Consider the following 24433-nt stretch of genomic DNA (forward strand, 5'->3'; position numbering starts at 1 on the left):
GCTCACCTAACCCCCCAATATCACCCAAACCATAAGCCAAACAAGACCTAACACATAGAAATTTGGCAGTGGAACTGCAGAGGTTTCAGACGAAAACAAAGACTCATTAAGCAATACCTCTACACCACTCCCATAAGACCTGACTTTATCTGCCTGCAAGAGATAGGAGCCGAAAGAAACCAAACGCTAGCCGGCTACTACACAATTCACCAACTCCACATGGCGACAGTTGCAATCCTCGTTGCAAAAGACATCACTGTCATCGAGCACCCTTTATCGGAACCGGACATTGAGCACTTAGCCATAGAGATAGTGCCCAATAAACGGGACCGAAAGGGCACGTTTGTGGTTAACACGTGCAAGCCACCAAAATCAGGAAAAGCCGATTTCACCGACCTCCTTTTCGAAGCAAATCGACTGGCGCAAGCTAACCAGCCTATCGTAGTTGGGGATTTCAACTTCCCCTACCATGACTGGAGGTATCAGTCAAACTCAGCAAGAGGAGTGGCAGTCGCGCGAGCAATAGAAACCCTCGGACTGGAATTCCTCACCGACCCTTTATATCCGACCAGGGAAGGCAACAGTGTCACCCGTGACAACAGAGCCCTGACCTCACCCGGACGAAGAACGTCGCCGACGCCCCGTGGACGAACCCAGGAGAAATCCTGGGCAGCGACCACTGCATAGTCAGCACGTCCATATCATCTTCCAAAATTGGAAGTATTCTGGGCACCGCCCATATCACCGACTGGTCCAAATTCCGCAATGCACCCTTTCAGTCAGGTCCCATCCAGTCCATACACGTCTGGAGCGAAGGCATCAAACAAGCATACAGGACAGCAACAGAAACAATACACCACACACCGGAGGCCCCAGACGTAGACCGCCACCTACTCAAGCTATGGCAGAAGCGCGGCCGGCTCGTGGGAAGATGGAAAAGACAACGCCTAAACAGAGCCTTCCGCCTGCGAATTGCACAGCTCGCGGAGGAAGCTGAAACATACGCCACCGACCTAGCACAGCAAAATTGGCAACAATTCTGCGAGTCACTGCGGGGAACGCTGGGAACCTCCCGTACCTGGGCAATTCTGCGGAACCTCATCGACCCCTCTAAATCAAAATCACGATCTGCACGCAGCCTGAAGCGCATTGCTCACCTCTTCCCGGGAGACGACGCAGCACTACCTCAGGCTCTAAGGGACAAATACATCGGTACTAGTACCGCCCCACCGTGCTCTGCGACCTGCCAGGGCAAGGAAAATCCTGCACGCGACGCTCCCATCTCTGAGGCCGAGGTGCATACCGCCGTCCGATCGTGCACCCGAAACACAGCGAAGGGAGCAGACAGAATTAACAACGCCATGATCCGCAACCTGAGCAAGGTACAGATCAGGAACCTCACCAAGTACCTCAATGACTCGCTCTGGGAGAAGAATGAAATTCCCTGCGAGTGGAAACACTCGGAGATCATAGTAATTCCGAAATCGGGCAAGAAGCCGGCGATCGAAGCACTACGACCTATATCTCTTACATCGTGCCTGGGCAAGCTCTACGAGCGAGTAGACCAGACACGCCTCCAACACTACATAGAAGACAACGATCTTTTTCATCCCTCTATGATTGGCTTCCAGTCGGGCGTGTCGACGCAAGACGCCTTCCTTCTCCTGAAGGAGGAGGTTCTCTACAACATCCCGAGAGGTGGCCAACACCTCATTATTGCGCGGGATCTCAAAAGTGCACTTGATAACGTGTCTCACGAGGCCATTCTCTCGGAGCTCAGCAATCTCAACTGCGGCGAGCGCACGTTCCAATATATCAAGACCTTTCTGTCCACTCGAGCGGCAACAATAGGAATGTGCGACACGAGATCGGACCCTCAAGACATGCCCAACAAGGGCCCACCACAAGGATCGATCATCTCCCCGCTCCTATTCAACATCGCCATGATCGGAGTCGCAAGGGCTCTGCAACAGGTCCCGAACATCGGATACACCCTGTATGGGGACGCCATTACGATCTGGACAAACACCGGCCCCCTAGCCGAGAAAAAAGACACACTCCAAGCGGCAGCAATTAGCGACGAAACTGAGGCCATTTGGTGCGGGCTACACTGCTCACCCGACAAATCCGAAGTTATCCACATACAGGGACACCACTACAAGTCACCTGGCAACCTGAGCATCCTCCTACACGGGGTCTCGATCCGGGAAGTGCCACTCATCCGGATCCTGGGTCTCTGGCTGCAGAGCGACGGAAAGGTCAACCACACAATCCAACTGCTCAAAACTACAACACAGCAGATCTCTAAGATGATCGGCCGGGTGGCCAGAAACAGAAAAGGCATGCGGGATGAGGACACAATATCCTCTGGTGCAGGCGCTGGTCATCAGTCGCCTCTCCTACGGGCTCCCACCGTATACATCCAATGTGAGCTTGGAAGCTTTGGGACTGCACAACACGTTCGAGGAGATTCAAGAGGCGGTCCTCCTGTCCCAGAGAGAACGCCTCCTTTCCACAGTGACAGGCCGACACATCCTCAAGCACATCGGCTACGAGGCGGACATTGGCGCCATCCAGTCAACCACTAACATTCCTACACCGTAACGGGCCAGAGTTCACGTGGCCCCGCTCCCCAAAAAAACATGTCTCAAGCTCACTGTGAAGGCAGAAGAAACGCCCGACTGGACTATCTCAAACGCATGGTGGGACGGAGCCCGAAGACGGTCTACGTTGTCGCTTCCCTATATGAGGGTACATCGAATGCAGCAGCAGCCCTGGTTGTGGACTCTTCTTACACAGAACTCTCCAGCATCTTACATTCGGCGCTGTATGGTCACAGAAGCGAGAGCTGCGGCGATGGTGCTGGCTGTTCAATACCGGGACGCGACCAACCGAGAACTACAAGTAGTAACCGACTCCCAAGCGGCGTGTCGGCTCTTTCTAGCAGGCAGAATACCTAAAAAATTAGGTAGCTTCACGACTAATCCATTGGCTACAAATTCATCACTCAAACACCAGATTACGTGGGCCCCAGGACACTCGGGGCTGGAGGGTAACAGGTCGCGGACAGGCTAGCTGGAGGACACACAAACCGAGCGGCCACGATCCTCGATTTCACAACCACCCTCCCCGTCCCCGCGGCTTACGGCGCGAGACTTCAATACCTGCGCAAACGACGACAGCTTTACCCCCCACCACACAAGGGGCTAAACGCACAGGAAGCGCGGGACTGGAGACAGCTCCAGACCAACACTTTCCCCAACTTACACAAATACAGCATCTTCTCAAACCAATACAAAGACACATGTCCCTGGTGTAACGAACAGCCCACTGCCTACCACGTCACGTGGGGGTGTACGAGCCCCAAACCGCCAGACGTACAAACACAACAGCCGGAGGAGCAGTGGGAGGCCACCCTGTCCAGCCCAGACCTGGAGACCCAGCGCGGACTGGTAATCCAGGCGAGAGCAGCAGCCAAGGCCACTGGGGTTTTGAAATGAAGTCTCTACTCGCTGTACATTTTTTCTCCGTATTTTTTACCTCTTTTGTGAATATACGTTTTCTAAGAGTACTACTATCGCCGATGGCTAGAGTGTCCTGAAAAAAGAAAAGCTCTCCCCATTGGGAACGCGTGGTGCCGCTGCAGTAGCCCACTGGTGCCTATGTACTGCGGAGCGACTAGGCAGGTATTGTAAAAATGCAAGAGCCCAACCCAAGGCGGCTTTGTTCCAAATGTCCCCAATTCTAAAACTCTCTGATTAGTCGTGATTTACGGCGCATTCGCGGAATATCAACTGCGTGTCAATAAAGACAGGAAGCTCGCCCGCGTAAGCTATTCGTGCTGCAACACATGCTTACGTTGGCCAAGAATGATTAAAGCACTTGCTTGAGAGTCGCGTCTTACAAGGGTTTGACCGGTTAAATCAGCGTTGTACCCCAACGTAGGCTCCCATATTGTGGAAGTAATGGCCTTTTTATTGAAATTTTGTGCTTTACGTAAAGGGCCCCTCACCAGGTCTGGCCATTTTGAGCTGACAAGCGCAGAGCATAGAATGCGCGATAACGACCGTGTATGCAAAGTATTACATCGCTACGCGCCGCGGAAAGATATGAAATTTCAAACCGAACGCCGTTTTCCCTTCTCCTCGCGGCCGCCGCGCTTCAAGCTGGAGGCTGTTGTACACGTGCAAGTGCGCCTACGTACACGTGTTTGTGATGTGACGTCGCCCTTGGTGACATGTGACTTCGAGAATTATTCAACGCAACATCTGTTATTTGTGTATTATGTTGCTAGATTAGGTGAATTAGAGCTTAGAGAAATAATAAAACACACACCGAATATCTGCATGTTTTTGTTTTACTTCGCACCGCAGCAACAGAGGTGTTCTTCCGTTTCGTCTCCTTGTCCACACGGCGTGCAGTCGCATTCGCAGACACCAAAAGTATGTCATTTTCTACCTTGGGGGTTCCAGCGCGGGATCATGCTCTGTGATCCGCTTGTGTCTGCCTCAGTATTCGCGTACCACAGACTCATACCGCTAATCAAGTGTCCTCGTGCACAGCGCCCAAAATCGTGCGCTGCGCGAAACGAGACGATTGCAACAGCTCGCGCGCGACACCGTCAGCGAAAGTGCACCGCGTCACAAAAAAACGAGCAGAAAAAAAAACGAAGGCGGGGCCCGTGACGTATGCGTCACGTGATCCTCGGGGTCCGGTATGGGAGAACGCACGGAAGAAATTTCGCTTGCGGAGGCTACAGGGGTCAAGTGGAGAGAGTGTCTGGCTTGGCAGTGGAGCTCGCCTCCTGAAATCATGGGTTCGCGGCACTGAAATATTTCTATCTCGGCTAATAATGAGCCGAGTTGAAAAGATTTTGCAGCAGAATGCTCCCTAGAGGACACATAACAACTTATCAATCAATCTTTATTTTCATTCTGTCAATAATACCGAAAGAGGGACTGCGACAAAAAGCTGTTTTTCAGAACAGCTTGACTAGGCCACGTCCCTATAGAAAAATTTTGGAGTGGTAACAGCACTACCGTAAAATAAATCAAAAATTGAAACTTAACAGACAGCATAGTACTATAGGGCACACACTAAGTAAAGGAAATGTTAAGGTAATACAGAAGTTAAGGCAGTTTTTACAGTCGTCATAAAGATACATACAAAACAGTTAGAAAAAATGAATATCTGAAATGCTATCAAATTACAAATGTCTAGAATAAATACACTGAATGTACAGGAAAAAACAATATAGAAACAATAGAAAAAAATATAGAAACAAACAGTTACACACAACCAGATGAAACAATTCGATACGGTTATGGATCTGATAAACGAGACAAAGTTTGTGATAAAACCAGTGTTAAGTAGTAGAAATCTCAGAGCTATACATCACTGTGTATAACTTGCGGATATCCTGATATGAACAATCAAACAAGTCAAGATTGTTAAGGTCATAGTGATTGAGAAGGGACGGAAGAGTGTAAGACAAGAGCTCTTTTCCGGAGTTTAATCGTGCTGTGTCTACTTGCCAGTTTCGTCCATGACGCGTGGGATAATTGGGATATGACGCGATATGACATGACGCGTGACATAAACATCTAGCGTATAGCAAAAATTTGCTATGGGGCCTGGTGAGGGGCCCTTTAACGTTATATGTTGGAACTTCCGGCATAGCAAAGAAAATGAATTTACCTCCTGTGACACTGTTCGCGTGTTTGCGATGGCGGGTCTTCCTGGATGATGGTTGTGCTCACTGACTTAGTGCCCGGCCCCGAAAATGGATGCCTCTGCCGAGGCTTCCCAGTGCACTGCGACTTGCTGAAGCACGCAATCATCCAAAACAATGTGAAATATACATAGAGGAAGAAGAAGAAATATTGTTTAAATCGTGAATTTAACTAAGGAGAGAAAAATTTCGGAATGGTCGCGCCTCTTGGGTTGCCCTTTTTCTCGTTCGGGATAAAATGATATTTATTTTTGACTGCAGGCAGGGTTATGGCCTCACGGCGATTAGAAATGCTAAGTCAAAGTGTGTTGTCATTCATGCCAGCATTAAAACCATATACTACACGGTTCTCTACTTGTTTTTATACTACAGCCCCAAGCAAGATTGCCCAATGCCATGTTACATAGTACCCGAACAACACATGAAAACGCCATTTTTCCTTACTGCAGGCGCCTTCACCCTATCTTACATGGTGGAATCTTTCGCACAGGCGTATGAATCATGCTAGCGCACTTGTTGGCCGACTCTACATAGCTCGTCTGTTCCACAGGTCTGCGTTTTCTTTCCAAGCGGCCACCTGTATGGATGCTTCGAGCTGCGACGGACACTTGGCGAGGGGCCAGCGCTCACAGGAAGTGCGCGCTGTTTGTGCCGAGCTTCATCCCACTCTTTACTTGCACGGCATTGCCTGTCCTTTCGTTATTTGGGCGCTTTCAGTTTCAGTTTCAATTTATTCTCCATTAAATAACACTGAATAAGTAACAGGTAGTATGCAGACGAGGGTCCCAAAGTCAATGACTGCTAACGGGACCCTCAATGACTCAAGAAGCGCTCGAATGCAGTCTGACAGACCGGAGAATTGTGCTCGCAAGGTAGAATTACTGGAACCGTGCAAGCTTCTCACAGAACATATGAGTGCAACCCGAAATGAAGATTACGAGGAAACAAAATTCTTAAACAAAATAAAAGGAAGAGAATAAACCAACAGGAAATGAGAAAAGAAAAAAAAAAGAAAAGAAACCCGTGCCGTATGCTACATTCAGGGAAACTCCTTAGGAAAGTTATTAAAGTTTTATGAAATGCGGATGAAGAGTATGTTGGACTGCAACATTTCTTAATCGAAATAAATTATGAAAAATGATTAATTTGCTAAGATTACTTCTGTTTAAATTTAAAAAGAAAAAGCTTGAGCCTCGTTTTCTACCGGGATAAAAATCTATAGACGGGAGCCAGTTCCCTCCATGGCTGAGATTTCACCAGGTCTATAAAAATGATGAGGTTAAGGACCTGCCATGCAACCAGGAGAGCACGGATGAAAACCTTCCGTCATCTTTCCTTTCTTTCGAGAACTTTTGATTTTTTGCTTGAGAGAGGGAAAAAATCCATTAAGGAGCAAATGGCAAGAATATGCGGCGCCGTTCTACACAGACACCATTTTCGGCGGCTGCGACAAGGATCCCAGTTTCACATCTCAGTTTCCCGTCTTCGCAACGCAAAGCATCAAGATGAACCCGGAGAGGAGTAGCGCATATCAGTCCTGGCATTCTTGAGAGACGCGGCTCTCGGCGTCATCGCATATGCGGGCCACCTCACGCGGAAACCACACGAGTATGCTGGAAATAAAGTGACGCCGCTCAGCAAAGGACGGGAAGACAAGGGGAGAGCGCCCAGCGGGTGTAATGCCTGGCATCAGGCTCAAGGGATTTTGCCCGCGCTTCATCGGAATGCAAGCTACGCACTTTCGTAAATAGGAGGAGGCCAAATTGAAAGAGAATGAACCTTATTCCGAGCAATTTTATACTTGCTGCGCCCAATTTCTTTCGCATCTACGTTTTCTGTCATACGGGGTTTCTTGCCGCGGCAGCAGCGGGTTGATCGCCCTACGCTCCGGCGTCAGCAGCCTCGGCCTCAACGGCTTGAGCTGTGCTGCGACAGAACCACGAGCCTCCAACTTGGCGCCGAGGGGGGTTCTGAAAAGAGACGCCGGGGGTCGAAACAGGGACCGGGGGCCACCTCGCAATGCTATAGACGTTTTAATTCTGACATGTGCTGTCCGTTTATTACCGTCTTTTCCCTCTGTTCCTCGACAGCTGTTTGAACAGACTGGAAAGATGAGCTACTGGTTGGGTGCCCATCGTGCACGCACTGTTGGGATGTAATTGAACGTGAAGAGGAGCATTTTGCCCTCCATCGCATCGAGCGGCTTCGTTCTCGGCTGCATTCACCGCACTGCTCTGCCGCTGAAAGCTTACGTGCATTGCTGTCTCCGCGGGATGTGGTTGCGAGCCTTCTCTTCAGCACAGAGGCGGAGGGAAATGAAGGAGAAGGAATACAATCTCTCTTGTCTTCATATGGTGGAAGCAAAAAATAAAGATACAACGATTGGAGAAGGCGAAACGATAAAGTGGAGAAACTTAAAAAAAAGAAAGGACAAGTACAGCATGCCACCACGCGACGCACTCGGCCTTCAATACCGCTAAATTGATGCTCGAAGCTTCTAGATTCCCACAATACCCGCCGTGGTTCTCAGTGGCTGTGGTGTTAGGCTGCTGAGCACGAGGTCGCGGGATCGAATCCCGGCCACGGCGGCCGCATTTCGATGGGGGCGAAATGCGAAAACATTCGTGTACTTAGATTTAGGTGCACGTTAAAGAACCCCAGGTGGTCGAAATTTCCGGAGTCCCCCACTACAGCGTGCCTCATAATCAGAAAGTGGTTTTGGCACGTAAAACCCCATAATTTGTTTTTGATTCCCACAATGACGCAAACATTAGCATCACTGTTCGGGACCGATAAGGGGCGTTATCACTGTTCTGGAGCAATCAGTGAGCCCCGCGACGCAAATAATAATACATATGTGACGGAACTGCACCAGCAAATTCACATTTGCCTTGTCACAAAAACTATATACGGTAGTCGTAACCGTTTGATCGTCGCTTAGGCGGGTGCTGCCCAGCACGGAGAATTTTATATCTGCGCTACCGTTAGAGCAAGTTTTTCAAACAGCGATTCTGAAACTGCGATTACTTAATTTGGTGGTGGCTGTTTGGAATAAATAAACGTAGATTCGGTAAACTACAACCATTTCTATAGCCCCTCCTGTTGTACAAATACCTCGAAATCCCTTGGAGTCGAAATTCAGCTAAAAATAACCACCCCAATTTGCGACTGAGGGAGTGAGGATATATACTTAATCGCTTAAGTTGCAATTTGTAGCCAATACTTGATTAAACATCGATGAATAAGATGTTCTAGCGTCTCTAGCTAGCCGGTGGCCACTAGACATGGCCAAAATTCATGTCCACGTTCACGTCCAAAATTTCTGCTCATGATTTCAGGGGATTGAGAAAGGACATTAAATTGTTGTTGAAGTATTCGGTATTTGGCACAGGTCAACCTCTTTTTTTTTGAAAAATTGTAGTAATTCTTGCGAATTTCTTTAGGTTCGGCACTAACCAGACGGCGCAACGTCAACTTAGAAATATAGTAGTGTACTTAACGAACCAATCTGAGGCCAGAAGACCGGTACGTCATGTAAAGGGGCGTAGTAACACGTGAGTAGCCAGTTATACGATGAAAAAAAAAAACAGAAAAATATCGCATTGCGTCTAAACTCCAGAATCTAAAACTGACTATTCTTACGTGCGACAATGAATATTTTATAAATTAAGGAGAAAACAATACGTATTGTATAGTGCATGACAGGGAACGAGGTCAGCGATAGTTTCGCTTCCACGAGTAAGATTTCTTGTTTTTCGAAAGCAGTAACACGTACCCTCGCAATAACAGCGCGTAATCACCGACGACCCGGCCGCCGAAAAAGAGCAGTCCTCTGGCGACACCCTTTCGAGGGGAAGAAGGGAATAAAAAAAGGTGCGAGGCACAGACAAAGGGAGGAGAATCACGACGGCCCAACTTTGATGGCAGCCTCGCAAATGCACCGCTTCGCCGAAGAGGGGCCCAGCGGACACGGCAGAAGGGGCGTCCGTTATACTCTGCGCGCGCGCGAAACGGCCGGACATTTATTTGTCTTCCCGCGCTCCGGTTGTCCGCCGCGCTCATTCTTTAGTGCGCAGGGCGGCCGCCGTCGCGGTGGCCGACCGCAGGAAGTGAGCCGCTCTCGCGGGCCAGCGACCCTGGCAACCGAGCCGGCGGCGGATGCGACCCAGGAGGACCATCAGGGCGCGCCGCCACTTCTCCCGCGCGCCCGCCGAAGCTGCGCTGTTTCTCCTCTTTCTCGGCGCGAACACATGCCGGGCCGAATGCGCCTCGTAACTTTTTCGTTTTGTTTTGTTTTCTCCCGCTCTCCTCATTGGCCGCGCATCTGCGGCTGTGCCCGAATCGGCGGGTCGAGCCCGTGTCACCGGACACGGCGCTCTTCCGGCAAATGGCCACGGGCCCCGCTCTCCGTGGATCGCTTTTCCGGCCTCGCGAGTCAGCTCAGGGCCACGCGACGAATGCAAACAGCGGCTTGTGCGTTCTTGGCTTCTTTTCAGAGCAGCCGGAGGGGCTGCTTACGCTTCAGTACGCCTACAGCTTTGCTTTCCGTGTACCTAATTCCTACGGACTATGCACTCGCTGCAGTGGTTTCGTGAATATGGCTACTGAAGCACGAGGTTGCAGCGGCCATGGCGGATTCATCACGCTGAGGACAAAATTCAAGAATGCTCGCGTGCTTAGCTTTGAATGTAGAGAAAGGGGCGGGATGGGACGACAGAGAGGTCACTTGCACGCCACTTAGCTATGCTTAGTTGTAGTATTCCCGCACGCTGCACGCGCACAACGCACTCACCATTGTTCACCGCGCTTTCTTTCCAAGTGCAACCGTATCTCTCCAGGGTGCTCCAATTTTTGGTGTCTCTGCGCAGTTTAGTTCACGCGAACATACATGAACTCTCCGGACTGTGACACGTAGAGTTTCACCGTTTCTATTCAGCTTTAGCCTTGCTGCCCTTCCGCAGAGGATACCTCAAGATAACGATCATCTATCTTGCGTAAATATGTATGAGGTCTGTCCCAAAAGTTGGTGCAGTACGTTTAAAAAATAATAATTTTGCAATCTTTCAGATACATCAATGCGGTCGCCTTCAAAATACTTCCCATAAGGAGCAATACACTGGTTCCGCCTCTTTCCCATTGCTACGCACCCTTGTCAAGTCCTCTTCTGCTAAGCTCTTCAGTAGCGATGCTGTTTCCTTTTGAGTAGTCGTCAGATCTCCGAAATGCCACCCCCAGAGCACCAGATTGCATTTAGAAAACGAAAGAGAGTAACAGGATGCTACATCCGTAGTAAACAGGGTGTCCAGCACAGTGACGAAATTGCGCGCAAGAAAAACAACAAAAAAAAATCCGAGGACACCTAAGCACTTTTTATGAGTTGTGAATGCAAGATCATCAACGTCCACTTGAACGCCACTGAGCGATCCTTCAAGTTATGAACTCCTCGCGGGCAAGCGAGCGCGTTGAGATGGTTGGCGCGTTTTGATTCGGCCTTACCGAGGCGCCGTTAGAACGCAGGCGAGAGCTTGCGCGGCCAAGGAACGCGCGGATAACACAGGCTTCCGAGAGCGACGGTGACGTGGCGCCGCGGCTATGCCCTCTCCCTTCAATACCGCGGCAGCAGGTGTTCCCTTCCGCCCTCTCTGTTCCGCGTGGCCCGAGCCATCAAGCGCTAGCCAGCTTCACGAGCGCGCCTCGCGATCCTCGCATGCTCGTGGCGTGGCGTCGCAGCTAACGGCAAGTTTCGCTCCTACAGACGCCGCCGGCTGTTGCGCCCAATCGCTCATATGATGCTTTCGCATCAAAAACTCACGTACTATTCATGTAGAGTGCGCAGGAGGGGAATAGTCGTGGTGCAGAATCCAGCGCGCCTCTTCCGACAAATTTAGTCACACGCGGTGCCCACGATCTTTCAGACGTTGTCGAATCTCTACCGAGAAAGCCGCATGGATAGTTGGACCATTAGGTACAAATTTGTGGCGTCCGATTCCATAATAGTAAAGAAAAAAAACCACGATCAACATGGCTGATTTTTTGCGTTGCTCATCCGCGCTTTCTCTGGCTTTGGCTCAACTTTCTTTTTTTCACTTCTTGCTCTGTGACTTCGGTGTCTTATTCGTAACGCCGCCAGTGACGATCCTTTGAGAAAATTCCTCACTGTCGTCTGAATTAAGTTCGGTTGGTACTAGAAGTCAACCGGGTTCTTTCGAGTGAAGACCGCGAGACAGCGTTGCGTCTACAGCCTCTCCTACGTTTTTGCTGACTCAATACATGACCTTTTGGGACACGCTTCGTATGCTGACGACATTGCGCTAGGGGCGTGTGAAACTTCCAGCCTCTGCCCATCTGCTCGTGGGAATCTTCAGAGCGCTCTCGAGGCGTTTGTAGGGTACTTGGGTGAAGTTTCCGCGACATTTTCTTTACAAGACCGGTCGCCGTAACACATCCCCAAGACAACGTACTCACCGAACTATGAACCGTCTTGATAATGGCGGAACAACAACACCTTGGGTGCAAGTCCGTCCTTCCCTCCAGCAGCTACCATTTCGCTTTCATGCGCAACAAGCCAGACTCGCGCCGCCTGTGGGTGTTGCGAAAACCTACGCCGCCTAATTTTGCTCTGTTTAACCCTCATTCAGCATCGTGCAACACTGTCCCACTAATAGTCTTCTTCGATTGCAGCGTCATAATCAGGAAAACATCTTCTCACAGACGTGCACTGCCGGGATTACACACGCCTAGCTCTCCTGAACTGTCTGTGCTTCAGGAGAGCTTCAAGAAACTGAAAGTGTTCTCTCCCTCTCACCATTTTTAGCGAGATACAGACTAAGAAAAAAGAAAGTGTATTTTTAAGATTTATTTTTCCTTTTCCCCATTCTTAAGTATCACATGATTGTGCGACCTACACTCAAGTTTTATAAAGTACCCTGCGTTTGGGCTCCGCGAGGCTCGCTCTAGCTGCTTTCCTCTTGACCCTCCGTGGTTGCTTAGTGGCTATGGTGTTGGGCTGCTAAGCACAATGTCGTGGGATCGAATCCCGGCCACGGCGGCCGCATGCATTTCGTTGGGGGCGAAATGCGAAAACACCCGTGTACTTAGATTTAGGTGCACGTTATAGAACCCCTGCCGGTCCAACTTTCCGGACTCCGCCACTACAGCGGGCCTCTTAATCAGAAGGCGGTTTTGGCACGTAAAATCCTATAATTAATTTTTTTTTGCTTTCCTCTTTTCCTATGTTTTTACTTCCAGTGAAATTTCTGTCTCGTTTCGCTTGAGACATGCACAAGTTATGCCCCTTCCAAATACGATTGCCGCCCTTTCTTCAAGTATTCTACGTTCACTCCTGGTAATACTAATAGAGAGTTTTAGAATAGGGGCCTCAAAGAAATAGCCTCGAAGCCACTGCGCATGCGCGAGACCCAAACTGCGTTTGGGTTTTGCGTCGGGCACGCTATTTCACTGATTTAGCGGGGGCCCCAAAAGCTGCCCCAAAAGCTTTGCGTCACAAACATGGCGGCAACCATTGAAGCGACGGCTCTAACCTATAGCACCAAACTGGGCCCGATTCGTGCTAATGCGAGAACTTCGCAAGCTAGGAGAAGTAACTGCGGTTATCGTTTTCTCTCAACTAGCATGTGTTATGAAGACTGAGTCATTAGACGCCACTGATTTCGAATTTGATTGTCGATTTGATGGCTCGTAGGCCTAACACGGCTTAACTTGGCTGGTGAGTGCACGTAAAGTTGGTTACTAAGCGCAACTAATTGCTTGCTGCTAATAGAATAACCTCTAAATTGTAATTAAACGCGGAAACACGAATGTCAAAATTGATCTTGTTATGATAAAATTGCATATTTTAGTTAATTATCCATAATAGCTTTTCTTTGACGCCGTAGCGGCGCTGTCAGCGCGAGCAGCTATCCGCAAACGCAAAGCCCTATTCTAAAACTCTTCACTTCTGCGCGCCTCAGCGCTAACACCCGTAAAGCTCTTTGGGGCGCCAAATTTTTCGCGCCTCCATTCTAAAACTCTCTAATAGCAGTTTATTCTAGTTGCCCCCTTCTCTCCCCAATGAGATATTGCTTCGATTCTCCTTCGCTGTACACCGTCGCCTACATAATGTTATTTTGAGCGAAAGAAGATAAAAAACTACCCAAACAAGTTGCAGTTCGAATTCTATAAATTTCATTTCTCTTATATGTATTTCAGAGGGAAGCATTTAGTGGTGTAAAATTTTTTTTTCCTAAATGAAAAAGAACGCAATTCGTCTTGCCCACGCGATCTTTGCGACAAGCCTCGTAATGGCGTTAGTATGACGTCAGTGACACTATCTGATGCAATGACGGAACACAATTACGTTCGAAAGCTTACCTGCGCATGGCAATAGCCCACCTATGCATTACACTTTGTAAGAGTGATGAAGTAGAATATAATGCTTCCATTCTATCATTGCAATGTTGGTCGAAATGGCGGCGAATTTTACACAGGCGTGCAAGCAGGATGTTCACATTCTCACTCCTCTGTTGACGTTTCGATGCACTGGGAATCGTAATAAAAAGTAGCTAAATTTCTTCAGCACTAGGCCTAAAATATGGAATCAAAGATAAATTTTTGTACTGTTTGCTGGTAAACTTTAAGTCGATCGTTATTGCACTTTAGAGCATTTTTTCGTTTTCTTTTTTTTCCTTTTCGCTTTGTTTTTCAGGATCGGGCTGGTCTGGTTTAATCCAATTACGTTATTACAGTAATAAATTAAAAACTACATTTTCGCACGGAGCCCTCGCTTTATTTGCGTGTCTTTGTTCGCTTGTACACAAATGCTCATCGGCCATTACGTCTCACCATTGCTGCGACAGGACTTTTGCCGACTTCCCGTGGAAGCGATGCTGGTGGGTTGTTCTGTTCTACGGGAAGTAAAAACAAAAGCGAATGAACTGTCGTCCAAAAGCACTCTGCAAGGAACCTGACAGCTTAGAAGAGCCGCCAGCTAATCTGACGTCTGTCAGGTTAACTTCCCTGGCATTTCCTTGATTTCTCCGTTTCTTAATGCGACTATTCAGGAGTGCGCTGGTCCAAAACTAGTTTAGGATACTAATGAGGACTCAGTTAAGGCGCAGAGACTACCACCTCTTCTTTTGCACCGCAATGAAGTAGCTGCCTTATACTCAACCGTACGACGAACAATACATCATTGCGGACTAGTTGGTTCGTTACTGAACGACAAGTGAATTGCGCGAAGTGAACGAGGACGTAAAAGCAACTAAGACACACGTTTGGAACGACAGCAGTCTGCAGCGCTCGTTCTTGCCGTACGTGTTTTTCCGTCCTGTTTCCGCGTTCGCGTCGCGTAGTTCGCGTGTCGCTTAGTAGGTTGTGATTTTCACGGGTCTCTGAGACTGTTCGTCGTAGTGTAGCTGGGCGCCTTGACGAGTCCGCTTGACGATGGCCTTTTGCGCTCTTCTTTTGCCTTCGTTTTTTTTGTGTGTGCTTTGAATTGAAGTGTGCGCCCGTTATTTGTGGTGAGCAATGCTAGAAGACGCTACTGCTCGCTTTGAGCCTCCAGTAAAGCTTTTCTAATCGTCTGACGCGACGAAGACGTCAACAGGCTTCACTGCTTTGTCATCAGACACTGAACATTTACAATGTGCCACCAGTATGGGCTGTCCATACACGATTCCGAAATAATTTTGCCTAAGAGATTAATTTATTTCTTTTTTAGTCTGAGGGGTGTATTTTCCGATACACTCACGAATTATAGGCAAGCTCTTTGAGGCCGGCTGAAGGGTTAGCATGAAGGGTACTTGTGACCACGCCGCCGGGTGCAGGAATTCAAAAACCGATCCGGACAAAATGATTACATATATATACATATATATATATATATATATATATATATATATATATATATATATATATATATATATATATATATATATGTATATATAATGTGTTATTGTGAGTGCGTGTGACGAAGAACAGTTTCTGTATAATATTTCCGGCACAAAGCCATGATTGCAAGATTGCGTTACACGAAGTTATGTTTTCAGTAGCAGCTCACCTTAATTCTGCAATTGCAGTATATCTCTTCAGTCTCCAATTAGATCAGTTTCATTATTAACCGCATTGACGATAATCATGCAAATTTCGATCTCCCTTTCTGATGGTCTAGACTTTGAGCAGGCCTAATGGTTGGTTATATATTGCCGCGCCAGAACTCCAATGAAGAAGAGGACAACGCTAGTATGCATGAGCATTTTTGTCAAGGCGCAGTGAAGAAGAAGTCGTAGTTGCGCTTTGTAATAAAAAAGGCGGCCTGCCGATGTGCCTCCTGTTTTTGACGTTACAACACTGGTGGAGGTGCTGGAGCCTGCAACCCCAGGCGGGCAGCCCCTATTCGTAGCCGCACAACCAGTCCTTAAACTCCAGCTCTCGTAACGACTCTAGTCCACCGTTTGAGTCGGCGCCTGCTCGGACTGAGCCCGGAATTCCCTCCCGTTGCGACTCCCACCAGCATGGCCTGTCTGTTTCACCGAGCTGACGACGATATGACCGAGGCGAAGAAAGTGCGTCATTTTATGCGGGGAATCAAGGAACCGCTGTTCGCCGGTCTTGTCCGAAACCCGCCAACAACGATCGACGAATCGATCAAGGAAACGACTGTCATCGAGCAACGTTGCCGCCACTTCGACCGCCAGCCCAACAACACACCAATAAGCTCCGCAGCTCAGATTGTTGACCACACTTCTTTACGGGACATGATTCGAGACATCCTGTGTGAAGAGCTGCGAGCTCTCGGCATTCCTCCTACGAAGTCGCCAGTCGTTTGTGTTGCCGAAGTCGTCCGCCCGGAGTTGCGGCAAGCCTTCTCCTCACCAGCCCCATGTCCAGAAACACGTCCGCCGACCTATGCCGACATGGTCCCACGTCCTCTCCCTTCACCGCTGGTAACGCCATTTCAGCCACGGCCCGTTGTAAGACGACCGTCGTGAGATGAGCTTCAGTTCGCCGTACCGACTTGTGGCGCGCGGTCGACCGTTGACCACTCTGCTTCCACTGCGGCGAATCAGGCCGCGTTGCCCGTTACTGCCCCCATCCAGACGCTGGAGCCGCCCCCTTTTAGCCTGCCGCTTCTCTGCGCTTCGAAGATGGTCGCTCCCCGAGCAGTGATCACCTGTCGCCCAGTCAAGCAGCTTCACCACGTCGTCGCTGGCAGTCACCGTCACCTGTGCTTTACACTTCTCCAAGCCGCCAGAGTTTCACCACTGACGTCGGGAGGGGTGGACGCTCCCCTAGTCCGCCCATACAAAAATGCATACTTACTTTCTTTAGACTTTTTTCCAACTTTCTATCAACTTTATTAACATCCTATGTACTTTTACTTCCTATTAACGCTTGTTACAAGAAAGTTGGTAGGATTTTTATTTACTTTCGTTTGAAGAAAGTTTGTTAAAAGAAAGTTCAAAGGAAGTTGGTAGGCTTTGTATTTACTTTCGTTTGAAGAAAGTTTGTTAAAAGAAAGTTTAAAGGAAGTTGGTAGGCTTTGTATTTACTTTCGTTTGAAGAAAGTTTGTTAAAAGAAAGTTTAAAGGAAGTTGGTAGGCTCTGTTCTTACTTTCGTTTGAAGAAAGTTTGTTGAAAGAAAGTTTTTAAAAAGTTGGTAGGCTGTGTTTTTACTTTTGTTTGAAGAAAGTTTGTTGCAAGAAAGCTTTAGAAAAGTTGGTAGGCTCTGTTCTTACTTTCGTTAAAGAAAATTATACCAATTGTATTTGCTTAATTCGTTTGTTCATTTAATACTGCGATAAAGAAGCATAATATGCAAATTGGTAATACAATAATTAGTACGAATGCCAGAGTGTCATAGTGATAATTCCTTCGTGCAGTTTGAAAGAAAGCAATAATAGGAGACAAAATAATTTTTTGCTGCGTATGGACATATAATCAGCTGAAGCAAAAGTAAAATATATTTGCCTATACCTGCGAAATTGTCTATTTATGACGTTTCTTCTACTATAAAAAAAATACTTTTATACATTTTGAGTCCCTTTACGTCTCCGTGTGAGGCAGACACACTACCTCTGCTCCATCTAAAACATTGGCATTATTGGACTTCTTGATGTATTGTAAGGCTGTTTACTTTTGTTCGCGACGCTTTTTTGCCTTTTTCCCTTTTGACTGGGTGAATAGCTAAATTCGTGAACGAAACCACGCAAACGCAGAGGACGCCGCGTATTTTTAGTAGTTCGCAAGTAACATATGACTCGGAGTTGTCGCCGTTGTCGCAGTGTTGTGGAGTGAACATGAAATCCAGAAGTCGTTCAGACGCGCTCGAACGGACCCCGAGTTCGAAGCCTACCGCTGATTGATATTGTCGCACCGATAACAAATATGAGGCGGTTCGTGCGCTTACACTTTCCCTATTGTAGTAAAAAGGGTTCTGAGGCTCAAATAGACACATTCGCCAACTACCCGCGCCGAGATCGGTCCCCACCGAAGCTTAGGCACAGCGTATCCTTCCGAGTCCGTCTGCACGCTATCGGCGCGTCTAGGCTCAGGAATCAAGAATTCTAACACGGATAAATCACTGTTCTTTTCAGATTTCGCATCGGTGTTCTTAAAATTTTTTTTCATATTTACAGTGCCAGCACAAGCGATCAGCGCCGATGCTACGCGTCGTAAACACAGGTATATGTGCTGTCGCCGAAGGCTCCCAGCACTAGCCTGCGCTTCTCTGACGAGATATATGACTAGGCAGACGGGTCGACTGAAAGGCATGTTGAATACGGACAGCAGATTTGCATTTGTGGTACAGGCGTGAGTTTTAGTTTCTGGGCGATAGCGCATCTACCGCACTACCATGTCTGTGCGAAACGTATCGCTGGCAAACTAAAACTTCTCGAGTTTAACGAATGCCTTGGTTTAATTCTATAAACTATCACTAAAACTTCAACCGGCTGGCGTGGCGCAGCGGTAGAGTACCGGGCTTGGGATCCGTAGGTCGGAAGGTCGAATCCTGGTAGCAGGATCTTTAGTTTTCTTTTTTTTTTTTTTTTGTGCACTAAAACGCTCACTGTTGCTTTCTGCGTTCAAAAAAATATATGGGATGTCCAGGCACCGCGTATTTAACACGCTAGACCTGTTTTTCGCGCCAGCGCCTCCCAGTACGCCGCGCCTGCCCACGCCCCAGCATCCAGAGCGCGGCACTGGGTACATAATCCGGCGCTGCGCTGGGCACTGGAAGCGTGTATATGGGCGGTGATCATGTATGTGCACTCGGTAGGTGTCAAAAAAGCCAGTAGGCCGTCCACCATTGCAAGCAAACGGACCTGCACGGACGGCGCGCTGATAGGCTCGTGTTCGCCAACTATAGTTCGCTCGTGGTTCGGCTTAAGTCCCTCTATATGCTTTATAAATCAAATGGGGCCTAAATGCCTGCCCTCCTCCCAGCTGCGGCTTCCGTTGTGTAACAAAATCAGATCTCGAAGGCTGTGCTTTTGAAAACTGCATGCGCCTAAAGCGGATGGGAATCTCGGAGGCAATATCCACTTCGTTTTTTTTTTCTTATATACATTTTTCGTATCACAAAGTGCATACTTTTACAAATTACACACTTTTTGAACCCATCAAATTCGTTAAAAGGTCTCTACCGATTCTTATTAGGAAAAAACACGCAATTTTCTAATTTACGTTACATTTTTCAAAGAACCGCAGTGTGGCGCCACTGCAGTACTTGTTTGGTTCACAGACCACGTTGGTTGTGCGAAGTGCTCGTTGCTGTAAGTAGGTAGTGGAATTATGTTTTAGAAAGGCCTAGACAAAATGTGCACCTTGTCGTGTGCATTAACCATCGCAAAACCTTCCGGACTCGTGTAACAACATTAGTTCGCCGTATGTTTCGTGCGATCCACCAGTGTCGACAGTGAGTGTCCTACTGCAGCGCCCGCCCGTCCGAGCTTCTTTGTTCTGCCGAGCTGCCCGCCCGCGCTCTCGTGAAAAGTCTGGTACTGGGGCTTCGAATCATAGTGTGTGGAAGACTTTGTTGAAGGTGATTTTGCGGAGCTGGAATTCATCGAAAGTTCTACAGTGCTTGCGCCAGAAAAACGTCGGTGCCACGGCACGTGTGAGACGAAGAAGCGTTTGCTGACTACGTCTTGAAAGGTGAGCAAGTTGGGCGCTTGCGCGCATTTTTGAAGCTTATGGTTCATGTAATGAGAGTCCTGTAACTGGCCAGAGCAGAGCGCTTTCTGATCGCAGGTTGCCTATGTTGCTGTGTTCATTTAGCAAGCAATTTGACGAAAGCTTCGTCCGATGTTGCAGCGTACTAGTATTCTTCTGTGAAGTATATGCTACCCGCCTTGATTGCTATGACTGAATAGGCGCACAATTAAGAAAACACTGAAAGTTGCTGTTTGCTCGGTAGTTTCCTGGCTAGAAATTCTTCGTTATGTCGGCGTTCCCGCAATTATAGTACATGTGTAATGTATACCTTGATATGTGATAGCTATGTGACACGATAGCTAAGTTTGACGATTGAGCAGATATAGCCTTGTATGAAGATTTTTGTACGTATGCAGATGGGTTTGAAGGTCTGCGTCGCGAGAACCTGCCTGTATCGTTCATGTTCTCGAGTGTCTTCGCGAATTTGTGTGTGATCCGGAGAAGATATCGGCCGATAGTACAATGACAAGGTTTCTTTTTAATCGAGACATTTCAGTGAGGCCCTGGCCTTCCTTATATATATATATATATATATATATATATATATATATATATATATATACGCACACACACACACATAAAGAACTGGATATCAGCTCTTGGCAATCGTAGGTTAGGGCTAGTGCATAACAAAGTAAGGACTGCGATTTTGTAGCGATGCTTACCGCTCGATTCTATGCCACTCTTGTGGCATAGAATAGCGGTAAGCATAACGAATAGCGAAAACAATAGCATCGCTACGAAATCGCGGCCTAGCTTTGAGAATGCTTCTCATGTGTTCAATATTTTTTTTCTTAATCCAATGCTCTGTGTTTTACTATATCTTCGAGTTTTGTTGATGATCGTTCTAGTAGTCCGTTGTTGCTGCTGATTTCGTTCCTTCCTGAAATTTCACTTGTTACAAAATAGCAGTGTAAACCTCCTGAGATATAACGAAGAGAAATTTGTACAACCAGACATAGATTGATGCAGCTGGCTATGTGAGGCACTCATTGCAATTGCACATGACACTGGTAAATCACAAATTTCCTCCTTCACAGTACAACAAACAATCATTTCTTACTGTTGAAGGCTATGCAGATTTTGGAGGCATCCCTACACCCCGCAGGAACCTGCTGCACTGCTGAAAGCTGGGAAGCACAACGATAAAGCACCTGATCTGCATGCTTTCACAAAGGTGCGCACAAAACTGTCACTACCTTGTGAGTTGTAGGATACGTTTGTGTGATATGCAATCATTTTACTGTATGTGCCATTTTCGGTATTTCTAGTGGCAGATCACTTGAATTTTATCTTTTGGTGATCTGGAATGCCCTCTTAATCAACTTACCAAAGTAGCCTCCTCTGAGTTGCATATAATTGGGGGGGGCTTAAGTAATTATGCATGATATACTCCATACAGGCTTGATAACTATCTAGCCAAATTGCCTTTATAAGAACCTGGTTGAGATGCATGAGGTGTCCAGATGTGTATAATTTTTATCTTTTCATTATGCAGTCTTATGGAGTTAAATTCTCACACTATGGCCTGTGTGCCTATATTCTTCCCTCCAATCGGTCACACTTATGTATTGCATGCCATACTTCACATCCTAAATACATTTGCATAAAATAATGTTTTCTGACTTTATTATGTAGCTGCTGAATTCCTAGTCAGTATGAGTGTTCAATTCCTCAAACTTGTAACAAATCATTAACCTTTTGCTGTTAGTAGCTCACAATGAGTCCCAAGTGCAGGTTCATTTCAGGCTGGAAGCTGGTCTCCTTTATACATTACAGAAATTTGAGTTGGTAACATGGTATAGGAAACTGCTGAATCATAACAACCAGCCTAGTGCAGTAGTTGCAAACGATACCATGACAGCACAGCTCAATGCTGACAATTCACTCTTACATTGCCATAATTTTTCTCCATTTCTTTGCCCTTTTTCAGTTGGCATGGGCTAAAGCTTGTTCTGTGCAATTATGTGTAATGCGAAGAATTGATTTTACTTTCCCTCGGATTTACCAAGATGTCGCAAGGAGGCTTGCTTCAAGTTCAAGCTGCCCTGCACTTAATTTGTGAACTATTTACTTTTTGATATAGTGCAATTATTTGTTGCACTTCTTATCAAATTGAGGTTTCATACTGCGAATAATGCACTCTTGAGCACCTAGAAGAATGTGTTCTGCTACCCACATATAGGCAAAAAGTGCCTTAATGCTTTCGCCAAAAGTTCTATCACTGAGAGTTTGATGGAAGCTTGTCTGGTCGCGATGGAACATGACAAAGAATGACATAGACTAATCAAATAAAACTTTAAAAGCTAGACAATTTGGCGTCTATTCTAAAGCCTTATTCTCGACGGGGCCCAAAGTAGAAGTGCCTACTTAGTGGGTTTTAGCATGTGACGCATCCATCGTGCATAACACAGAGAGGGTTCCTTCGTTTCGATAAATGTGTGTCCTGTTGATTGTATCTCTAGGGACCCCACAGGTACAGGTGTGGCTTCCAGTTTCTTTCCTGGCCAATTGCACTAGAGTTCATGCAGTCACTTTTGTGGTTAATTATTGCTGCGTGCTCTGCCAAAGCATTTGATGCCACGAGGTGCCATTTGCTTCAAGCAAAGTGCTTTTCAGTTGCATGTCTGCCAAAGTTCAATCTAGCCGAGAAAATAGAAATTTACATGCACATTATACTTTTCAGTATAGGGCAAGTAATTGTGGAACCTTGCTGTAAATGTACATATAGATTTCTTCCATTATGCATTCTGTGTATTTAATTTTTTCAATCTACAAGCAAGAAGATATAGAATTTGGCAATTACTGTTCTTGAAGTTTGTTCATAACTCTATTCAATATGGAGCATTTCTTCTAAATACTTGTTCAGCAGTAATCTCAAATAGAACGTAGAATACTCTTTGTAAGACACTATGGTTATGGACATTCATGAGCTGATAAGTATGCAAGGATGGGTTTCTTGCCTCGTGTTGGTTTTACGAGCTTGGAGGCAAAAAACTCATTCCTGCATACTCACCTCATTCAAAGCTAGTGAAGTGAGGTATTTTCAATTTGGGCTTCAAAAACGCCCTTTTGAAGTCCAGCCCGCACTTAGTTCAGGGAAGTTTTCAGTACAAAGTCTCACATCTGTTAGATGCAGGTTACCCATTGCATGTATTGACCACCGTGGCAGGCAGCTTTTGCAATGCCACTGTGTTGAAGGGGTGGTTTACTGCGTCCTGTTGGACTGTGACAAAGAGTATGTGGGACAGACAAGTAGATGCATCAACAAGTGATTACGTGAGCACACAAACAATGTTGAGAAACTAGCCCTATCTGGTGACCTTGCCGGACATTGCGCATGCTGTAGATGCAAGCCTCTGTTTTATCGCATTCCATCGCTAGCCAGACACCCTGACCAGTTCACCAGAGGAATAGTAGAAACTATAAAGAAAGAAAAATAGAAACTGGAAAGTCTAATGCAGCAATGCCGAATGAAGCCATCACATTTCTATTGCATCCTGACTCACTGGAAGTGTTTAAGAGACCTATAGATATAAACCACAGCTTTTGTTGCAAAGTCACCTATGTTACTGTATCATAGCATGACTTCCTACAATAGACCATCTAAGTAAAAAATTATCCTTTCCGAATATTATAGCAAAGGAAAAACAAATGTTTTAGTTACAAAGCATAAAAACCAGAACTAATGTTTGCTTTTCGTTTTCAGGTGGACCTTGGGGAAGAAATCCTCCTTGATGAGGCCACGCTGGCACGACTGCAGCGAGACGCAAAAACTCAGGCTCAAGATGTGCACGGGGCCTCCTGAAGGTTCTTTTCAGCCCAGAAGAGTTAGAGAGCACAAATCTGTATTTTGGCAGCATTCCATAACCCACAAGGATGTTGCCTAAAAAGAGGCTTTGGACCCAAGGCGTGAGAACGCCATTCTGAGTATGTGACAGCGCAGACAACTAAAACGTTTGCTTTAATTCGTAATCTGAAGTTAAAATCTTGTGGATCACTCGTGCCGTCCTGCCCAGATACACTAACAGAGACATAAGGCTGAACTAACTCTTTACTTTTTCTCTTCCCTTAGGCTACACAGCAAGGCACTTCGACACAGTGGAGATCAAAAACATGTCATTGCTGCTTGCGCACAGGTTTTGAAATGTGCTAAATAAATGTTAGTTTTCAAAAAGATTGGAGTGTTTTGTTCATAGGCAAATACATTTATATATACTACCCATGTTGAAGGTTACATTGGAACAGCACCACAATATATTAAAAAAAGCCAGAGAAATTTGCTTAAATATCACCAGCACATTTAAAGCATACTAAAATAGTTGCTAGAATGTTTCTAGGGGGAGCAACAGAAAGTTGGTAGAATGTTACTAGGCCGTTTCTAGGTCGAGTTATAAAAAGTTGCTAGAATGTTACTAGATCAAGCAACAGAAAGCAGAATGTTACTAAAAAGTTTCTAGATCGAGCAACAGAAAGTTACTAAAATGT

The 24433-nt window shown here is 46.8% G+C and overlaps 1 long non-coding RNA gene across 2 annotated transcripts; it reads left to right on the top strand.

The window, feature by feature from the left end:
* The first annotated feature begins 19450 nt into the window (after positions 1 to 19450).
* LOC142566368 (uncharacterized) lies at positions 19451 to 24114 on the top strand. Of its 2 annotated transcripts, XR_012825043.1 has the most exons (4): positions 19451 to 19885; positions 21017 to 21122; positions 23655 to 23875; positions 24021 to 24114. It is a non-coding gene; the product is annotated as an uncharacterized LOC142566368 (long non-coding RNA). The 2 variants fall into 2 exon arrangements; XR_012825042.1 differs by having other exon boundaries at positions 19452 to 19885; positions 23655 to 24112.
* The last annotated feature ends 319 nt before the right edge of the window (positions 24115 to 24433 follow it).

Source organism: Dermacentor variabilis, unplaced genomic scaffold (genome assembly GCF_050947875.1).
Source record: "Dermacentor variabilis isolate Ectoservices unplaced genomic scaffold, ASM5094787v1 scaffold_12, whole genome shotgun sequence".
Classification (NCBI taxonomy): domain Eukaryota; kingdom Metazoa; phylum Arthropoda; class Arachnida; order Ixodida; family Ixodidae; genus Dermacentor; species Dermacentor variabilis.